We start from the raw sequence: 16379 nt of genomic DNA, 5'->3' as shown, positions 1-16379 counted from the left end.
TTGCCCGACGCATCTCGCTACAGCAAGTGCCGAAGGAAGCCGGCCCTCCAGCAGACACACTGAGAGAGATGCTGTCTTTTCTATTGCCGAGAAATTCAGCTCCCGTGTTTCCAAGCTCCCCTTGTGGGGTGTTGGGAAATCGAGTCCTGAGACTGACCTCCTTCATTCTAAACCAAGGTACGGAGCTTGTTAGACCCTAAGAGAAATCTTGGATAGATTCTTGGCAAAAGAATACTAAACTTATGCTACACCACACTTACTTCTTCCCTCGTACTAGACTTAGGTTAGGTACATCGGGGTAGGCGTATTTTAGAAGCACCAGTTGTGTACTTTTAGTCTTTATTTATTTATGTATGTATTTTATGGCTTAGAAACCATACCATGCTTTTACAGTATTATTTTATAATACTCTTCTTGCTGAATGCATTATACTTTACATCCAGTCTTACGATTGTAGCAGTTCATTTCTTCTGCATGAGAAAGAAGACTGTTCAATAAATACTTTAATTGAAAACACCCGTCTCTCTATTTCTCTGCACCTCTGGAGAAATGAAGCATGCACGAATGACTGAGTAAAATATCTATCTATTGTTTCCACGACTCTGAAGATCAGTTTTATCTTGGGGAAACAAAGTTATCATGTTTATGCTGTTGTCAGAAATAATCCCTTCTTGAGAACTCGAGAAAGTTTCTAGTGACCTCTGATCTAGCTGGCACTCACAATTAAGTTTAATATATTCGATAGAGACCTAGTAGACATAAGTCCTACGTCACATCAATAGGATATATTATTCCAATGCACAGAGCCTATTGGGAATATAGGAACTACACTACGCCCAGAAACTGAAAAGTATGTCAGCGGACCGCTTCTCTTCATCTTCTGCTGCGGCTGATCATACTCTTCAGGTCGCCTTTAGTTGATGGTCTGTAGTTTTAAGATTTTTGTCAGTGTCTTCCAATTGTGAGATGAGGCCCTCCGGCTCCGTCACCTGCTCTACTATGTTTCAAAGGTCCTTCCTTAAGAAAGAAACCTCTGTCCTCACCTGTAAGAAGGTAGGTTCCTTCTAGCATGGTTACCCCCACTTTTTGCCTGGTGTCATGTGCTTTTGACTTAGTCTGACTGGGACACTGCTAATCTGGACCCCCGTCACCGTGCTTTCTCCCAAAATTGAACATGGTAAGTACTTTTGTATATCCACAATTGTCTACTGGTGTGTCCTTGTAATTCCTGGTTATATGGTACTAAGGTACCCCGGGCATAGGTACACCAGGGGTCTCCCATGGGCTGCAGCATGTATTGTGCTATACATGGAAGTCCACTTAAATTCAGACTACAGGCCTGCCATTGCAGCCTGTGTAAGTTGGTGTTTACACCTCTCACAACAGATATATGTTTATATACGTTTCCTTATATCTCAGGTTACTGAACTTAAAACTCATAAGTCACCCCTACGGTAGGCCCTTCAGTCCTGTGGGCTGGGTGCTTGATTATAAGTGTGAAGGTGCCCCTGCATGAGTAGGACTCCTCTACAAACCCCAGAGTCGATTCTGCAGGCTTTGTAATTGCGGTCAGCCATTTTAAGACACATAGTGAACATCAGTCATTACGAGATGTCTAACTATATAGTGGCTGCACCAAACCCAGTCATGTTTGGTATCAAACATGTTGGAATCATACCCCAACAACAATTCCAGTGTTGGGAGTATTATCCCAAGTACTGGGGGGGTGCCCTTGGGGTACTCCTCTGTACTCCCAGTAACAGCCTTTCAGGGTCTGCCTGCAAGCTAGTGCTGTTGTCGACCACAGACTCGATTCTGCCCTCCTGCTGCTGAGTTGAGCTCGAGTAGGGTATGGGAGGACAATAAGTTTCCTGTCACAGGGAGGAGTGACCACCTCCCAGACAGGACTTATGTATTGGGCTGGGGAGGGGACGCTGGCCAGATTTGGTGTCCTCCTTGCATACTACAGTTTGAGCCAGTTCAGGGAACCCTTGGCTCCCGCTCTGGTGCAAAACTGGACAAAGGACATAGGAGTATTTGCCCCTCTGTCTGGATACTCCTCTTCGAGGGACCCCCGAGTTTTTCCAATCCTTTCCCCAGGGTACTTAAGAGTTTACCTGTGGGTGGATCCTTAGATTCATCGTTTGAAAAGACTCAAGCCTGAAACTACAGCGCTCTTCGACTGTCTGTACACTTGGACTTCGACTGGAACCAAGACTGCACCAAGGAAGAATCCTGCTGATCCTGGTCTTGCAGTTCTTCAAGTCTTCTTCATCATCTGTGTCTGTGCTTCTGCCAGGTTCTTCAACAGACCTGTGGGCATCAAAGACACCCAAAGAAATCTCGCTTGGAGTTACGGAGTCACTCCCCTGATATGCAGGCACCGCAGCAAGGCTAAGCAGTCTGCTACTCCTGTTGTCCTCAGCACTTCTCGACACTCAGCAACACAGGTGGTGGTTCTGCAACTCCCTCGAGGCCTGACCTGTTATCTCTGCAATGTTGAGGCCAGTATCCCTTGTCAGAATGGCTGGGATCATACCCCTGTACACCGCATTGACTGTCGTTGCCAAGGCTTGTTGGCTCTGCACTTCAGAGATCTTCAAGCTACAAGAAGCTTCAGTCTCTAGCATCTCTTCCTTCCAAGATAAGCACCCTCATTGCATCCTCAGCACTGTGGGCCTTCATCTTTGGTCAGCTGCCTAAGTTCCTCTTGCGACTCATGTGCCCTTGGCCTTTGGGTCCTCCTGAGGGTCTTCTACTGCTTCACTGGACTCCCCTACTTGCTCTGGGCCTGCTCTGACTCTCCTGCTGTTGATGAGTCCCTTGGACCTTGCTTGTCCCAACATTGCTCCTTCTTCTTCCATACCAATTGTGGCTACCAAGGCTTGTTGGTGCTCCCGTCGTACACCAACGACCTAGTCACCGACATCCAACATGGAAAGGCTCTGGCTCATCTCCTTGTCTTCCTCAGCATCCCCTGGTCCTCACAGCTGCAGAAACAAGGTCACCATTGACTCTTCTGAACCTACTGACATAGGTAGGCATTGTGTTTTCGTGCCTCCAGTCACTCCTGAGTGGCATAGACTCTATCCCTTCAGCTTGCAGGTTCTTCACTTTTTAAATCCAACCTTGGATTCCATCGGACTTCTTTACCTTTGTGCCCTGAGGCATTTTCTTCCAAGTCTTCCATTGTCGTTTTCGGAGGTTGCTGTTTTTTCATCCCTATGCACCTGGCTTCCCTGGCGTAGGTAACCTGGTTTCCGTGCTTCCACGGGTGTGGTGGCTCTCTATCCTTCCGTCCTCCAGGGGAATTATGCAGGGTCCTTTGGGAAGGGTCCTACTGCAAATCGGCAACAGCGACTTCTCCACTGACTTCCATTGGGCACGCAGCTGTGTTCCTCTCGGCACACAGCCTCTGTGGGGTTCCTCTGTACTTCCATTCGGTGGTTCCTTGTGTCCCCAGCTCCTCTGGGTCTTCTGGTCCCAGTCCCATCCTCCTTTGTAGTTTGCATTCCACTTTTTTAGTATTTGGATTGGTCTTCCCCTGGAGACCACTGTATTTTGTGCTACTTACCTCATTGCATTTGAAGTATTTTGGTATAATGTGTTGATATCTCCGGGTAGGAGATATACCAATGTGTTAGTGAATGGTGTATAATAAATAGAAGTAAATTTATTATAAACACTGTGTGGTTCTATTTTATTTGACTCACACTATTGATTAAACTGGTCAAACAAGCTGCTTAATACTCATTCAAGATAGGCCTGAAGAATGCTCTCCACAGCTACCACTTTGAAAGCTTTCAAACGTTATCCAAGACCACTAAAATCACTATAAGGGTTGTCTGGTTTAGTGCAAGGAGCATCACTTGAATACACGGGCAGCATATACTAAATCAGCCTCCTACAGCACCTTACTTATTTTATTTTCCAGGGCCTGCTTTGAGTCGTGCAGAATCACTGCAGTTGGGGATAGCAATTTAGTCTATTTATTCATCTTGTCTTCTTTGCAGTTTGTCTATTGCCATTAATCATTGCCTGTATGATCTCTTTCCGGATGCTTAAGTTACGACTTGCGGTGTCAGTGCTGATTTGTTAAGTGAGGGTGGCCACTGACCCACCGCCCTATGACTTCTGGTGGCACAAGCCGTTCTGCAAACCCTAGTAGTCTGATGCCCCTGTTCTCCTCAGTCGTTTGGTCTCTCACTTAGGATCTTTTATGCAGACCATCTCCAGCCTTTCCTGCAAGGAAATAATTTAAGTTCTGTTTGTGATTTTGCAGAGGGAATGCAGCTCTGCAGTAGTGACCACAGCTCCCCCCACCAGATCTTTCTCCCAAGTGTCAACAGTCCTCTTCCAGGAGAGGTCTACAGACACTGATCTGAGTCAGGGAAAAATACTCGTTCTTAAGTCCACAGCCCATCATCTGAGTGGCTTGTGTAAGGTGAGTTCAGAATATCCCTGGGCAAGCAGGAGCTATGGCCTCCCTCCTGCTGAGCTAAAGTTCCCTCATATAGTTGTGGGGCTGACCAGGTGGCCTCCTCGTGCCCCTGCAACAGAGCCTGGGATCCTGAGGTTATAAATGTGTAGCATCTGTGACCTTGCTATACTCACTCTAGCAAAACTCCGATGCTCAGAAAGTGGAGGAAGAAAGAAAAGAAGGCCCCAGTGAACTACAAAACCCCATGCACAACATATTGGGAGGGGTGCAGGTGGGCCACTCCACTCAGGACACACACTGGCCTCTGCAGCAGATCAATGCTTCCCTCCACACCACCCAGGACCTCTAGTTGCCAATATCCTGATTTGGGCCAAATATATCGGCCCCAGGTTACTAGCCTTTTCATATCTAATCTCATGAGGGGAGGCTTATCCATCCCAAGACAGGAAAGTTGTTCATCTTTCTCTGCCTACAGCATCTGGGAGGGTAGCCATTGTCAACACTCCTCACCCCTCTTCCTCTTCTGCTGGGACTGCAGCTGTCCAGTTCTCTGGGCTCTGACCATGTGGTACGTGGTGCCATCTTGGGTTTGAGGCTGGCCACCACCCAATGTCCGAGGTTCCACTCCCTTTGTTTGTACTCTTCGTCAGCAAGATGTTGGCATCTTTTACATGGTCTCACTTCTGCCAGGCCTATTAAGGATATAGAAGGTGTAGGAGTGGAGGTCTCTGCAGTTGCAGCTGCAATCTTGCACAGTAGAGCCCACACAAGCTATTTTGGACAAAGGCCTGCAGGAACATGATGAAGCATTCTCTTCTTTTCCACACAAGTCCCTTGACAGGATCTTGACCCATTCTCTAAAAGAATTTGCCACAAAACAACCATTGTGCCATAGGAAGGAGAATCCTCTTCTTCATTGCAGAAACAGTCCTTTTTTTCGGACTGGCCTGAGCCTCAAAAATGTTTAAAAACACCAGGCTCATCCTCATCATGGAGACAATCCAGAAGCTGAAAAATACGTACCTGGATTTCCTGACATAACTGCTGAACCCTGCACAGGGTAAAGCCTTCAGTACAGCTCCTGCACCCTCTGGGCCCTTTCCTACAGGTTTGACGATTCTGGTAGCTGCAAACACAACTCCTCCTGACTCTGAATCTCCACAGGCTCCAGTGCCACTTCCGATGAAACCAATAACCACCAGCGTGCTGACTCCTATGAACTCAGAGCTACCTACAATGATGAAAACAGTGCTCTCATTGGAGGCAATCTCGTGTATAGCTTCGCCTCCAAATTATAGAAAATACTGCACTCCCACACGGAGGCACACACATGGCGAAGCAAGAAAAACACTTGGAAAAGGGTTTCCCTCGCATAAAATGAGGCAAATCAAAATACAGTTTTCAGAATAAAGCACAGGGTTGTATTTGTGCAACACTCTCTAACAGAAAGGCTTTCCTAGATGTCAAATGAAACAACATAGAAATGTATATAGAAATATATATATATATATATACACATATATATATATATATATATATATATATTACCTACTGGCGGTCGCCAGTAGGTATATATAGTTAGAATTTTCAAAAATCCCATAGAGAAAAAATCCTATGTCTAATAACTTTGGCGTTTGTGGACGGAATTGGCTAAAATTTTCAGGAAAATTGAACATTTTGTTTCTGAGCAGCCCCTGAAAATTTGGGGGGGGGTTCGTCAAGGGGGGGCCGAGAAAAAAGGGGGGTCCCAAAACGTGTTTTTAACATTGAGTTTTCCATAGGGCGGTTGGCCTCACTTTTAGCCCGAACGGCTGAATGGATTTGCACGAAACTTGGCAAAATTGTAGGGACTGGTAGCCCGATGTGCCTTTGCTAGGTCTCAATATATGTGCTCCAGTGGATTTTGAGAAATTAACGTTCAAAAAAAGATATATATCTGTAACAGCGGACCAGGCAGCACTCCGGTTCGCGGACTTTACGCGTTACGGAGCTTTGTGAAGCGAAGCTGATTGGTTCTCCGGCGTCTGTAAACATTCCAAACAGTCCGTAGCGGCCGCCATCTTGTCTCTCGGTAGGATCGAGAGACAAGAGGAGGCCAAAGCGAAGGGGCAAATGACCATAAGGGGGCATAGTAGATCCTCCCTGACCCTCTAGGTTTGATGTGGAGGTTTTAAAAGGGCCCCGCGGGGCAAAAAATAAATAAATAATAATAATCGAACGGCTGAATGGATTTGCACGAAACTTGGCAAAATTGTAGGGACTGGTAGCCTGATGTGCCTTTGCTAGGTCTCAATATATGTGCTCCAGTGGATTTTGAGAAATTAACGTTCAAAAAAAGATATATATCTGTAACAGCGCTCCGCTTCGCGTACTTTTCGCGTAACGGAGCTTTGCGAAGCTGATTGGTTCTCCGGCGTCTGTAAACATTCCAAACAGTCCGTAGCGGCCGCCATCTTGTCTCTCGGTAGGATCGAGAGACAAGAGGAGGCCAAAGCGAAGGGGCAAATGACCATAAGGGGGCATAGTAGATCCTCCCTGACCCCCTAGGTTTGATGTGGAGGTTTTAAAAGGGCCCCGCGGGGCAAAAAAAATAATAATAATAATAATAATCGAACGGCTGAATGGATTTGCACGAAACTTGGCAAAATTGTAGGGACTGGTAGCTCGATGTGCCTTTGCTAGGTCTCAATATATGTGCTTCAGTGGATTTTGAGAAATTAACGTTCAAAAAAAGATATATATCTGTAACAGCGCTCCGCTTCGCGGAGATAAAATTATCTCTGTATTACCTAGCTGTTGCTAACACCAGTTAGCGACCGCTAGTAGGAGATAGTGACCATCTTGGGCCCCACTTTGCATGTCAGTGATATTTATCACTAATGACATGCAAAGTGGGCATGCCAAGATGTTAGCGACTGGAAACAGTCGCTAACATCGCTATCTCCTATTACCAACTTTTGGAGATATTCGCGCTAAGCGCGAATATCTCCAAAAGCTACCACCTGCCCTGAGCAGTTCTTAGCCATGTTATCCAATGGGAGGTGGATAACATGGCTAAGAGCATTAGCTCGGTAATGCATGAATATCGCTGAGTTTTCAGCGATATTAATGCATTGCGGTCGTTTTTTATGGCATTTGCGATAAACCTTGATAATAGCAAGGTTTATCTGCGATAATTTCTGACGATGCTTCGCGGTAAAAAATTCGTTGCTAAGCATCGTTAGGGATAAATATCGCTTAACTTTGGTAATATGCCCCAACGTCTGTTAACGTTCGATTCGAAGGAAATCAGGAAGTGTTGAAAAACATTGTCTGCGCCATCTTGCCTTTTTTCAAATGCCACACTTTTGTCGTGCACGGCAGTCATTTTAGATGCCTTGACCAGACCCACTCTCTGCACGCTGTCGATCCTTAGCATGGCTCCCCACCCTCGCAAGCATCTCCCCCAGGCACTGGTCACCCTCGTTCTCTGTCTTATGCATGGGTAATAAACCTCCCCCCATCTGCGCTGCTCTTCCCTGAGAATCACACCCTGTGCCCGCCCGACACCTCCCTTTCGCCCTATTCACTACCGCACCCTCTGACACTCCTTTTCCTCTGTGTCCGATTGTCCAGGCCGGTCCTAGGCTATCAGCTAGCCCTGCAGATGTAGTTTATGGCCCCAGCTGTAAAGAATCACCCCTCTTCAAAGGAGTTATAGTAGATTAAGGCCCACACTCGATGAGATCCGTCACAGCACACGCGTTCCTACTATCTGAAAACCATCCTGTATTGTGATTGGGGAGGGGACCGAGCCTGAAGCGGAAGATTCCAGGGATGACTCTTTGTACATCAAAGTTTTTACAATTATGTGTCACATTAAAAATATATAGCACTCCAACAAAGTAGTAAGATTATAAAAAACTTTAATAACTTATAAATATATACAACAAAACAAAAACAGTAAAAACATATAAACATTTTTAGGGAAAAACAACGAAGTAGCGGTCGGCTGTGCGAATAGTCCCAACGCAGCACAACGTCCAGATTTCTGGACGGCACCCAGGTGATGTTGCCTGGGTGCCGCACTGATTTCGGCATCCGGCGTGGGGCGTCGCGGGGGGTGGGTCATCAGTAGCAAACTGTTGTGCGAATAGTTCCAAGGCAGCAGAACGATGGCACCAAGGTGATGTCCAGTAAGTTGCCGCACTGGTTTTGGTATCCTACAATGCTGCTCCGAATAACGGCGTGGGGCGCCCCGGGGGGGGGGGGAGGCGGCGTGAACAGGCCTCTCCAGGTGGAGTCTCGTCTGTTGTAGTGGGGCGCCCCTTTACCGTTTCAGTTGCCATTCCATCCGCTTTTGGTCCACTGTGTCAAAAGCCGCAATTCAGCTGAGTTGCGCCCACTCTTGCGGTGCAGCGATAGGCGGCTGCCACAGGACTCTCAAAATGGCGGCAGGCTCTTTTCTTTTTGGGCCTGGTCCACTGAAATGGCCCTGGGACACCTTGGAAATCGGACGCTTGTCTGCTAGGTCTTGGACCCCATTCTCGAAAGCGTCCCCTCCGCCTTGAGGATTCAACAAAAGTTTTGGGGGCCCCCGACTCCTGCAGGCTTCTGGTGGGGAGCGGCTGCCATGATTGCTCGCGGAATGACCACGACGGAGCCACGAGATGGTGGTGCTTTCATGGTGACGCCAGCTTCAGTGTGAAACATCCAGAAACAAGGTGGGGCTTTCATCGTTTGGGAAAAAAAAAAGTTTTCATCCAATGAAAAGTGTTATTTTTAGGTCATATGATCAAGCCTTCCATCATTAGGAAACCAAAAGTAAAATGAACCAATGAAAAGTTTTATAAACAAGTCACATGACCTGTTATGCGGCATAGGGTATAAAATGCGGAGAAAATACGTTGGCACGTGAGGCGGCGTCAGTAGCGGACCGATGTGCGAATAGGCCGAAGGCAACACAACGCGCCAAGATCCGGATGGCACCGAGGTGGTGTCCAGCAAGTTGCAGCACTGGTGTGGCCATCCTACAATGCTGAAAGTCGGCGTGGGGCGCCCCGTTGGCCTGTGAGTTCGCGTCAGTAGCGGACCGATGTGCGAATAGGCCGAAGGCAGCACAACGCGCCAAGATCCGGATGGCACCGAGGTGGTGTCTAGTAAGTTGCCGCACTGGTGTGGCCATCCTACAATGTTGAAAGTCGGCGTGGGGCGCCCCGTTGGCCTGTGAGATGGCGTCAGTAGCGGACCGATGTGCGAATGGGGCCAAAGGCAGCGCAACAATATTTTCAGAATAGAAGACACCACAAGGCGCTGAGATGCCAAGATCCGGATGGCACCGAGGTGGTGTCTAGCAAGTTGTGGCACTGGTGTGGCCATCCTACAATGGTAAAAGTCGGCGTGGGGCGCCCTGTTGGCCTGTGAGATGGTGTCAGTAGCGGACCGATGTGCGAATGGGGCCAAAGGCAGCGCAACAATATTTTCTGACTACAAGGCGCTGAGATGCCAAGATCCGGATGGCACCGAGGTGATGTCTAGTAAGTTGCTGTACTGGTGTGGCCATCCTACAATGCTGAAACTCGGCGTGGGGCGCCCCATTAGCCTGTGAGATGGCGTCAGTAGCGGACCGATGTGCGAATGGGGCCAAAGGCAGCGCAACAATATTTTCTGAATAGAAGACACCACAAGGCGCTGAGATGCCAAGATCCGGATGCCACCGAGGTGGTGTCTAGTAAGGTGCACTGGTGTGGCCATCCTACAATGCTGAAAGTCGGCGTGGGGCGCCCCGTTGGCCTGTGAGATGGCGGCAGTAGCGGACCGATGTGCGAATGGGGCCAAAGGCAGCGCAACAATATTTTTGGAATAGAAGACACCACAAGGCGCTGAGATTCGGTTAGCACCGAGGTGGTGTCTAGCAAGCTATGCAGCTGAGTTGCGTGCGCACTTGCGGCGAATAGGTCGAAGGCAGCACAACAATGTTTTCTGAATAGAAGATACCACAAGGCGCTGAGATTCGGTTACCACCGAGGTGGTGTCTAGCAAGTTGCTGCACTGGTGTGGTCATCCTACAATACTGCTCCGAATAACGGCGTGGGGTGCCCGAAGGGGGGGGGGGGAGGCGGCGTGAACGGGCCTTCCTAGGTGGAGGCTCGTCTGCTGTAGTGGGGCGCCCCTTTACCGTTTCAGTTGCCATTCAGCTGAGTTTTGGCCGCTCTTGATGCTACAGCGACAGGCGGCTGCAACAGGACTCTCAAAATGGCGGCCTGTTCTTTGGATTTGGGCCTGGTCCACTAAAATGGCCCTGGGACACCTTAGAACTCGGACGCTCGATTTTTTTTTCCTTTCCTCTACATGCAAAAAAAGGTAAATGCCCGGTACGTTATACGCTTCATCTGCCACGATGTACTCTCCAGAGGAACCGAAAAAAAATATAGTTATGGTAACTATACCATGCATCGTCATATGGAGAGGTGGCACCAATTAATTATAGTGCTGCATAAAAGAGAGATTTGGAGGAGAACCCCCGACCTGCCAGTACATTCATCAAAGAAGTGGCACTGACAGCATCAGAGGCAAGGGAAACGGTCCCAAATATTTAGAAGAACTTTGGAAAGATTAAAATGACATGTTTAGATTGTGGCAAATTAATTTCATGTGGACAGATGAGTGTTACTCTATAAATACAGCATATGAACATCATCATAGTCGATGGTTGGTAGAGACATTTTGACTATATCCTGGACCTGCCCGTCCTCGCCCAAAATGGCGCCGGAATAAATGGGACTCGTAACTCCTTGTGTACTGGTTGCAGAACCTTGAAATCACGAGATACGTATGCAGTTTTGAAGCACATGGCGGGCGGGGACGAGAATTGATTGAGTATTTCGACATCCCTATTGATATTAAGTTCTGATGTGTTATTGATTACTGTACTATTGAAAGTTCGAATTAACGTCACGCATGGTACTTGCCCGCAAATGTATATCTAGATAATTTTATTGTAACTGGCCCTGTCGTATTTTAATTATAAAATGTACGTCCACCGATTCCGCAACTGTTAGACACCTTAGTTCTTGCAACCTAATGGCCCGCCCGTTACGTTCCTCTACAGTGTAAATGTCTACTCATATACGATTACAGTTTGCTCCGTGGCCGGCCCACGTGGTTATAGGCTCGTATTTGTATAATGAAATTTTCACAATAAAGGTTTTTAAAAGAAAACATGGTAGTAGTATATACATTGGTAAAGTTTTTAATAATAGTCACTGTTTTAGAATCATTAAAAGGCAAGTGAAATAAAGCAGACCAATTACATGAAGGGTAAAAGGTATAATACGCAGGAACGCAGTAAAGATAAATGGTCAAGGGCTGTTGTGTTTTCTACTCCTGCAACATAAAGTGATCGATAAGAATCTCATATTCAGGCGTATCGGCGACTAAGACAGCAGGTCGACCCTCTTTTGCTCAATGGCTCCGTCATGGGACGAAGAAACGCCCTTTTTCTCGAAAAAAGAATATATTTTACTTGCAGGACAGTTGTAAATTTTCCGGGAAAGTACATTAGCCTGGAACATTATAACATATATTTAAGAAAAAATAATGTTCGGAAGTAATAAAAAGCGTAATTTTTAGGTCATATGACCAAGCCTTTCATCATTACAATAAGAAAAGTAAAATGAACCAATGAAAAGTTTTATTAACAAGTCACATGACCTGTTATGCTTACGTTACGCGCTGCGCGTCGCGCCCCGGATGACTTCCGGATGCGCTAACGCGGCGCGTCATATGACGCATTACGCGACAACGCAGGTCCAGAATATAGTCAAAATGTCTCCACCAACCAGCGGTCGGAACACAACCCCTTTCTGCAGGCTAAATAGTTCTGTTAAATGACAACAGAAGGGACAGGCAACAAGAACCATCAGTCAAAGAGGGGAGGGCTAGTTCTTCTCTACCGGGTTACATTGGGGCGCTACCGGAACTGATCGAATTGGTAGTCTACAGTGTTTCTGGATGTTTCAGACTGAAGCTGGCGTTAGCATGAGAGCACCACCATTTCGTAGCTCCGTCGTGGCCATTCCGCGAGCAATCATGGCAGCCGCTCTTTATCGTTATTTTGGGCGGGGTGGGTGGCGGAGCCGAGCTGTATTGCAGCCATCATGGTGTGGAGTTCAGTTCATCTCACTAGTTTCGTATTTGTCATGAGGGGTTGTTCTTAATGTTTCTATTTTAGCGAGGTCAAAAAGAGATCCCATTAGTGGCCTACTGATTTTGCTCGATTCCTTTTGTTTTTTTACACGATTTTTCGTTATCTGCAAAGACTAAACAGAGTATTGCGACTCTGTGTTTGTTTGTAAATAGAGAATGAACCAAAGAGAACCAATTCTAAAACAGTAAATGCTTGGATAACAATCAATCAAATGGAGAGAGAAGCAGGCACGACGTATTACAACGGGGGCAAAGGCCTGCGTTAACTACCTTTCACTATCTGCAAAGAGAGAGTACTCCTAATAGAAATGAGGGGGGGGCAGCATTCAAAGCAGATCAGTGTGCATAAACACGAAAATGTTTTTACTTACCACGTACTTGACATTCGACAGCTTATGATATTTGCTATTAAAAAACCATTGAAATTCACTGAAAAAACCATAGGTTATAGACCATATATAGTTAGGAATTAGCATTTACAAAACCTTGAAAATTCACTGAAAAAACCATAGTTTATAGACCATATATAGTTAGGAATTAGCATTTACAAAACCTTGAAAATTCACTGAAAAAACCATAGGTTATAGACCATATATCGTTAGGAATTAGCATTTAAAAAACCTTATTTTACCCACACAAAACCATTGAAATTCCATACATAGTTAGTTGCACTAACTATATATCGCGCACCCGCAAGCCACTGCTGATGATGTCACATATTACATCATTCATGACATGGTCAGTGACATCACTGATGACATCACTGATGACATCTCAAATGACATCACTGATGACATCACTGATGACATCTCATTTGACATCAATGACCACATCACTGATGATATCATTCATGTGACAATACAATGCATCTCCTCACATTTTAATATAACCTCTGTTTCACCCAGTGTTAAATACAGAGTATAATTTTTGAAACCATTGACACACCAATACTAGTTACTACATACGCACTCACTGATTCCTACGTCTACACACACCTTCACTCATTCACCCATACAATCATTCATACATACAATCACTCATCTTTACAACACTATCATATGCACTCATACACCTATACAGACACTCACAGTCTGCCACTCATCCATGGAGTTACTCACACACCTAGTCAGTCCTGTAAAGAATCAATGACACTTCCATTTTCTTGTCTATACAGTTAAACATAGAGCACCTTACATTTTCAAACATATACTAACACATACTTACCTTCTTATACAATCATTGATACAAGTACACATTGATCTGCACAGAGTCATACACCTCCCAGCCAGCCACACACACACTCAGTCTCCCATACAAATACTTGGGCAATCAATCAATAACCCATATAGTTACTCATATAGCTACTGATCAACACATGCAGCAGTTTATAGAACAACAGACATAATGATGCACAAATTAAGACAGTTTAGTCACTAACCCATGCACTCAGTGAGACACATTTAATCACTCAGTCATACAGTCAGTCATGCACCTACTAAATCCTTCGTCCAGACACTTACACATCCACTCATTCTTCAATATGTAAGACATATTTAAACTTTACAGAAACAAAAAATCACTGGATGTTATCAGTCATGTCATCAGTGATGTCATTTGAGATGTCATCAGTGATGTCATCAGTGATGTCACTGACCATGTCATGAATGATGTAATATGTGACATCATCAGCAGTGGATTGCGGGTGCGCGATATATAGTTAGTGCAACTAACTATATATGGAATTTCAATGGTTTTGTGTGGGTAAAATAAGGTTTTTTAAATGCTAATTCCTAACGATATGTGGTCTATAACCTATGGTTTTTTCAGTGAATTTTCAAGGTTTTGTAAATGCTAATTCCTAACTATATATGGTCTATAACCTATGGTTTTTTCAGTGAATATATATATGTGTGTGCAGGCAATACTAGCACACTTACAAGTAAGCAAATACAACAATTAAATGCATGGAATAAAATACATGGAATAAAATACAAGCAGATTATATTAATACTAGATGTCCACTGCAAGACATAAACACTGTTAAATGCAAATAATTAGACACAGGAAACAATGTAAAGCAAGAAAAGATATAAAGATATACACACTAAATACATTAAGTGGTTATAACCACTGGAGATATGAATGTGCACACAGACACACTCGCACATCACAATGCCAATAATCAGAGAAAATACATCACCAGCTGCAATAACTTCATCCTAGCCCACTCCAGACTGGGGAATCCACAGCCGGGATCAAGAAACTCAGCAACCCGGGATCTGCTACACTGAATTAGATGAGTTTGTCCATCATTCAGGTCCCAAAATCCCGCCTTAGAAGTCAACAAACCCCAGTTTTATAATCTCAATGCACTAGAAGTTTCTGAGAGGACCTCCTCTGCACCTAGGAAACTTGCTGGAGTTGACCAAACTCCCACAAGCATTCCAAAGGCAAAGGAGTTTTAACGTATTCTTCTGCGCTCCCACATATTCCAGCCCCTTATCTTAGTGAAGCTTATGAAAGTAGAAAACCTATCCAAAAGTACAGAAAACAATCTCACATGTGGATAGCCTGAACAACTTGAGTGATCTGGGGGCCTCCTTGTGTGTGCCAAGCTCAAGCAAGACATAGTCAAAATTCAAGATGGCAGGAGGGCATGTCAAAGCCAATGGAAAAAACTTCATAAACCATCCCAATGTACAACATGATGCACATTTGAGCTCCACTGCTTATAACAATGCACTCCGAGACAGAGAAGTATATTCCACACTTTTCCCTCTCCCGTGCTTTCAAATGCACATCCCACATGTTCTGTTCCTGGCAAGGCTGTTCTACTCCGTGAAACACTCCCACTTTGCAGCATTAAGGAGACATGAAATGCAAGTGAAACGTGGAAATAAAACACATAAAATCAATTAAAACAATGGTAGTCAAAAGTAATCACGTGGTCCCAATACATTGGAGTGCCTTTGGCACTACATCTCTGTGCTGCTTTCCACACCCTCAAAGTCAATGGATATTATCTAAGTGGCAAAAGAAAGTTTGTCACCTTTTGAAACCATGCCTTTGGCAGAACACCTTACTAGAGGACCAAGAATTTGCATGCATGGAGAAGCTTTTGAGTCAGACTCGGATCTTCTTGTTATGCTAACAAAGATTTTGGCCATACAGAGGATGATAATTTGGAGGCTGATAATACAGATGCTAGCTCTACAAAAAGCAAATTGCCTTGATATAGCCCCAGTGTTAGACCTGGCATCCTTGGCATAATATTCCTCCACATTTTTTTGCTTCACTCCCCTATTTCTGAATTTGTTTTTGTTGACATTAGGACTCTGTGCACTTCAACACTGCTAACCAGTGGTAAAGTGCTTCTGCTCTCTCCCTTAAACATGGTAAAACTGGTGTATACCTAATGGGCAAATTAATTTACTTGTAAGTCCCTAGAATATGGTGCAACATGTACCAGGAACCTCTAAATTAAATGCTGCTAGTAGGCCTGCACCACTCATTGTGTTGCCTACTAAAGAAGAACTTTAAAACAGGTCTCAGGCCTGCCATTGCAGCCTGTAGTGCAGTTTTAAACTGTGATTTCAGCCTGGCAAAATAACCTTTTCCAGGCTAAAACCTTCCTTTGTAATAAATATGTCATCCCTAAGGTATGCCCTAAAGTCCCATACGGTATGTTGCCTTGCCTTTGAAAAGTAGGACATGTTGGTTTAAGTTATACCTTTACTGATAGTGAAAAACT

Source organism: Lissotriton helveticus, chromosome 4_1, assembly GCF_964261635.1.
Source record: "Lissotriton helveticus chromosome 4_1, aLisHel1.1, whole genome shotgun sequence".
NCBI lineage: Eukaryota > Metazoa > Chordata > Amphibia > Caudata > Salamandridae > Lissotriton > Lissotriton helveticus.
This window is presented reverse-complemented; position numbering follows the sequence as displayed.